We start from the raw sequence: 5900 nt of genomic DNA on the forward strand, positions 1-5900 counted from the left end.
AAATGTGTCCACATACCCCACTCGACCACTATTCCATTTTAAAAAATAATTTATTTCATTTATTAAACTAATATATGTACTTCATGGACTGCAACAATGCTCGTATGGAATAATAACAGCTCACTGTACCTCCCCTTTAGCTCTTGTGAATTGTAAACTCCTAAAACAATACTTTCTTCTTCTTCTTCCCCCCAGCTTTTGCAGGCATATCTCATCACATTTCTAAATAATATGTTTATACTGCTACTTTTTGTTTTTCAATTAGATCTTACTTATATGCTTATTTTTTTACTTTCACAATTTTTAAACGTAACACATACAGAAAAGGACATAAGACATGTATACTTAAAAATAATTATAAAATTTTATTATTTATAAAACATGTATTATAACTGTACTACACATTAACATTACACATATAACTATATTACACATTACACAGATAACATTACACATATTATACGTATATTATTACACATTACACATATTACACATATTATAACTGAATTACACATTACACATATAACTGTATTACACATTAACAAGTACATTTACATGAAGAATAAACTTATAAATTAATAACCTCATCATCATCATCATAATTACTGCTCCAAGGCCAAAAGATCCCCATACATCTCTTCCAAATCACAACTGTCCTCTGTCTCTCAAGAATAGCAATTGTCCTTATTTGTATAATAAATTTCCTTGCCTTCCTTTGCTTATTTTTTAAATCAACTATGTATGCATCTCTGTAAAATAGAGCTTGGTTTTCCCAGATTTTGAACTTTATATTAATGGGCTCATACAGTAGTGCTGCAGTTCTCAATGGGAGCAGCTCTCCCCTAGGAGGCATTTGACAATGTCTGGAAACATTGTGGTTGTCACACCTGGGGAGGGGGGAACAATACTGGTGTCTACTGGTTGGGGCTAGGGATGTTCCTAGCATCCTACCAAATACAGGATAACCCCCATAACAAGCAGTTTTCTGGGCCAAAATGTCAATAGTGCTGAGGTCGAGAAACCTGTTGAAGAGGGTTCCATTGTATGGATATACCACAAAATTTAGTTATTTAAACTATAGCTGATGGAGCTTGAATTGTTTTCATTTTTGGATGAAACAATGCTTCTGTGAATATTTTGCTGTCTATATCCTGGTCATACAAGTGGTTTCTCTATAAGTGGAATGTTTTTAATCATAGGATTAGCATCTTCAACTTTCCTAGATGCTCCTCAATTGTTTCCCAAAGTGAATGTTGGATTTTTACTATTGAAAATTAAGATGTGACTTTCTTAAGCCATAACTATCAAGCACACTTTCCTTCTACTTTTTCTTTCAATTTATTCATGTCACAGTTTTGTTTAAAACAATTTTAGTGTTTATTTAGACAAGGTGAATTTGCTCATATCCAAGCTATATAGCTATGATTATATATATTTTTTCTATATAAGCAAGAATTTTGGGGGAGACTGACAATTGTCTAATTTCTTCTTGTTTGCTTGCTGTTCTATGTAGCTGTCATTCATTTATCCTCGGATGCTCTCATGGGACTACAAACTCCCATATGTTGTATGTTTCCTTGGAGATACTCTTCCTCTGCTCTTCTGCTTTTAACAAGACAGATTGACTGATTGCTTCATAGACAGGCTAGGTTTTTTTTTCCCCTCTATCATCTTGGGAATAGCTTTTGAGTATTTCCTGTGTTGGAGTCACCTGTTTCCTGGATTCCTTCATTTTCTTCCTTAGTTTTGTGGAAACACACTTTGGCAGAGTAACTTCATATTCTACTTTTCTCAACTTTGACTGTTGAAACTCTTTTACTGTGTTTTATTTCTCCTAGCATATTTTCAGTTTCCAAGAGCACTTTCTCGATCTCTGAATGTTCCTTTTTCTCATATATCACACTGGCTTTGCTTCTTGTTTCTTATTGCTCTGTGTTTCCTAAAAGGTCTACTGGCTTTTGCCTACTCATTCATGTTTCAAAATGTGGCACAGAGGCCACTGGGAAATTCTATGTACGTGGGCAGAAAGGAGCAAGAACATAGCCCATTTCAGTGAGAACCCTTCTTACTCTGATGTTGATATTTGCGGGTATTTTTTTCCCTGGGGCAGGTTTTTTTTTTCAGAACAGAATCTCCATTCTCTTGCTGGGACATATAAGGCTGCTAGTCACTGCTAAAAGGGATGTGGGCTAAAGATCTCACTGTTTATGGGGCAAGTCTTTGCTAAATCTTTTTTATTGCAGACAGGGGCCACATTTCTACCTTCAGCTGTTCTTGCTGTGATGAAGTCCAAAGTCCAGAGAAAATCTGACACAACCTCTTCAGAAAATAAGTCATCTGACTTTCAACAATACTGATTATATAGGGAAATTATGGACGCCAGGATCTGTTAGACTTAGAATCAATTCTTTCATTTTTGGCCTTACTTCAGTCCCTTGTCTTCCCTTCCAGGGAAGCTGCTGCCTCCCTTCCTGAGGCAGGTCTGGGTTGTGAACCATGTCAGCCTCCTTGCTTCTTGGATAGACATTTAGTAGAGAAAGCAAAAATCTGAATAAGTTGTCCATCTACCTGGTTTCCATCTTACACAATTTTGTTAACATTTCTAGTTGGCTGGTGTCATTTCTTTCATCTCTGTCCTTGTGGGTTTATATATTTAATTTTTTTTTTGGTCATTTTAGTGGAATTTTAGAAGGATGAGGAAAAACACATATATGTTTAATCCACTATATTTAACCATTAATCCTTCTCTACTACTAAAGTTACATTATATATGATATATATATGTAAAATATATATATGTGTATGTATATATATATATGTACAGGAAATAAGAAAACAGAGATATATTGTCCTCTTTCTGTCTCTCTCTTTCACACGCAAACACACACACACACACACAACATGCAGACACACAAACTGCTTTAGATGAGGTCTCTGATGTTTTTCAGATTGTCAGTTACAAAGATCTCTTTTCTGTTCATTTTGCTCAGATTCTCAGCCTACTCCTTTGCCTTGGCATCCCCTTCCTCTAGACTTTCATGACACCAGTTTTCTTTGTTCCTTGCAGTCTTTTCTGAATTTCTCTTCTCTGCCCAGTCTTCTTGGATTTGGGACCTCTGCCAGTTTACTCTCCATCTCTTGTTTCCTTTTTTTCTACTCTTTGACTTCTCCTCTAGTATTGCTATTCACCCCCTTCTTTAATTAGCATCTCGAAACCATAATAAACAAGTCTGTGTCTTTAACCCAGAGATGCCTCCTAATTTTCTCTGTGAATGCTCCATGATACCTTAAGTCATTATTTTCCAAATGGAATTCATTACATCTCCAGAACTCTTTTCTCTTTCAACTCAATTGCTGCCTCTCTTTTTCTTTAATATTTCTTATTTAAATCAGGGGTCAGAAATATTTTTCTGGAAAGGCCAGATAGTAAATATTTTAGGCCATTTGTATGTTTCTGTTAACTATTCAACTATGCTGTTAACTATTCAACTATGCTGTTACGATACATAAGCAAATGGGTCTGACTGCATTCCAATAGGATTTTACTTACAAAAACAGACCAGCAGGCTGGATTTGGCCCTCTGGCCATAGTTTGTTGACCCCTGGTCTAGGTTAATGGCCATTCTAACCAGAAACCTCTTAACTGAGCTTCCTCTCTCACATCTGGCCAGTATGCCCTGCTGACTCCGCCCTTCCAGATCTGCCCTGTTTCTACAGCCCGGCCTGCACACTTTCCTCTCTCAGAGCTGCATCTTTTCACCTGTTAATTGTGGTAGCTGTTTATCCAGTCTGTCCGCTTTCTGTCTTGTAGTCCTTTAGCCCATGTTCTACGCTGTTTTCAAAGCAGTCTTAGGCAAGCAGAACTTAATCCTGTGACTGTTTGTTGAAAATACTCAATGTTTTGCAAATATCTATATGGTAGCGCTTCTCCAATTTTAGGTGCATAAGGGCTACTTGAAGTATTCATTAAAGTAAATATTTCTGGGTCCCATCCTGGGAGTTCTGATTGTATAGTTCAGAGTTGGGAGCCAGGAATTCGCATTTTTAATAAATCATCCAAAATGACTCTGTGATATATGGTCTTCAGATACTTGAGAAACACTAGCCCATGGTAAAGAGCAAACAGCTATATGATTATAGTTTACCCACGAATGTGTAAGCATACAAAAATGTAAAAGGCATAGCTCTTGCCATCTGGGAACTCACAATCTAATAGAGAAGATAGACACATAAACAAATAAAGGGAGTTAATTTATTTTAGATATTCAAATATAGATATGTAGATGGTAAGAATCCTGGAGTTGAGGAGAACTCATCCAAGAATGTGAGTTCTTCCTGACCTGCCTGCATCTCCAGCCCTGCCTCTCACAACCCCTCCCCAGCATGCTACGTGTCAACCCTTCACCTGAACTGGCCATGTTCCTTTACCCCTTTCACATTTCTTGGATGATAGTAATTTTTCCAGTAATGCCATTAAACCCTTGTTAGCTTAGCAAACTTCCTTTAAGGCTCAACTTGAGTACCATCTTCTTGGATGAGTTCTCCTAAACTCCGGGATTCTTACTATGCACATATCTATATTTGGGTACCTAAAATGTATTAACTGCCTTTATTTGTTTATGTGTCTGTGTTCTCTATTAGATTGTGAGTTTCCAGATGGCAGTAGCTATGCCTTTTGCATTTTTGTATACTTATACATTGGTGGGTATTTTATATAGTACATATACTAACATGTATTGATTGGATGTAAGAATTAGTAAATATATTAATATTTATATTTTATAGATAATTAAACTGAAGCTCTGATATGTTAACTGACTTGTTTGAGGTCAACTAAATTGCAGACACAATCAAGGATATCACATTTTTTGGACTTTCGGTGTTTTTCTGATCATACATACTTCCTTTCTAACATGATAGGGTTATTCCCTCTGCTCAAGTGAGTCTTGAATCCGGGAAGTGTTCAACAGGACTTCTAAATTGATTATACTTATTCAATCTTTTGATTTTTAAATGTGTGTCATTTCAAAGGCTGACTAATAATGTTTGCTAGTCAGTCAGTCATGCCAGAGTCACTGCTTTCTATAAGCTTGGCCTGTACAATTTTTGAATTTCTGGACCTCTACATCTTAGAGCTGCACATCTCTTGGTTTTCTTTGGCTTATGTAAATTATATTTTTTCTGCGTACTTTTACTATAATAAATTGTGATGGCATTATTATTATTATTGCTTAACAACTAACTGTTCAAGAAAACAAAGGCTCTTTTTGGCAACTGCTCTACGAGAGTATTTCCTATGTTATCCTTTTCTGTACTTCTCATATGGCCCTTGGGATTCAGAACACTTGTATTTTGAAGTGCCAGCTAAAATTAGGCAGCTGAAATCCAGGAAAGGTCAGGGGTAAATGATAGCAACCTCTGGAATACTCGGCTGGGTTTGACCTTACTGTCTGGGAAAAAAGCAATTGCTAATTCTGGATTATTTTTGTTGGGTGAAGAAAGGGATTACATGCTGAGAGACACAGACAGGTGAACTTCTGCAGCAATCAGTATGCAGTTATTTAGTGCTCATTTCATTTTGCCTCATATTAAAGTTTATCATCACTGTCTCTTATCAAGTAGGGACCTTGCATTTTGTGAATTTCATCTCATCTTTCACATAGAAAACACTCAAAAGAAGCTTGTGAAATGCAATGAGCAATCCCTAAACCTCATTTCAAACTTTCACCTTTGCTAAGGTACAATAATGATGAAACAATGAAGTGCTCCAAAGGCAGGGAACCAAAGAAAGGAAGACCAAAGAGGCCATTGGAAACTATTACCCAGAAAATCAACCTTGGGAAGTTGAATGTCTGTATATCTGTTTCTTCACAACAATGAAACACACAGTCCAGCCCAGA

General features: G+C 36.5%; 1 long non-coding RNA gene across 1 annotated transcript in view; it reads left to right on the forward strand.

The window, feature by feature from the left end:
- The window catches only part of LOC134728805 (uncharacterized), a 52478-nt gene that overhangs the window by 32945 nt on the left and 13633 nt on the right, over nucleotides 1-5900 (forward strand). The window lies entirely within an intron of this gene.

The sequence above is a fragment of the Pan paniscus genome, chromosome 14, assembly GCF_029289425.2.
Source record: "Pan paniscus chromosome 14, NHGRI_mPanPan1-v2.0_pri, whole genome shotgun sequence".
In the NCBI taxonomy this organism is placed as follows: Eukaryota; Metazoa; Chordata; class Mammalia; order Primates; family Hominidae; genus Pan; species Pan paniscus.